The sequence below is a fragment of the Sorex fumeus genome, unplaced genomic scaffold (assembly GCF_029834395.1).
Source record: "Sorex fumeus unplaced genomic scaffold, SorFum_2.1 ptg000106l, whole genome shotgun sequence".
NCBI lineage: Eukaryota > Metazoa > Chordata > Mammalia > Eulipotyphla > Soricidae > Sorex > Sorex fumeus.
Genome location: NW_026606163.1, coordinates 955,001 through 955,282, shown reverse-complemented (window position 1 = coordinate 955,282; position 282 = coordinate 955,001).

Sequence of the window (282 nt, the reverse complement as noted above, 5' to 3'; positions counted from 1 at the left end):
CTTGCAGCTCTGTCTTATTTCATCTACAGTCCCTACCCAGCCAACCTGGGTTCGAGTCACAGAATCCCATATGGTACCCCAAGCACTGCGAGGAGAAATTCCTGAGTGCAGAGACAGGAATAACCCCTGTGCATCTCCATGTGTGACCCCCAAAAAATGAAATCTAAATTAGCTAGAATGCTACTAGGATGAACTTTAGAATGCTACTAGGATGAACTTCAGAATAAGAAGAATCACCAAGGTGAGAGAAAACCATTAATTATCACAAAGCACTGATCACCA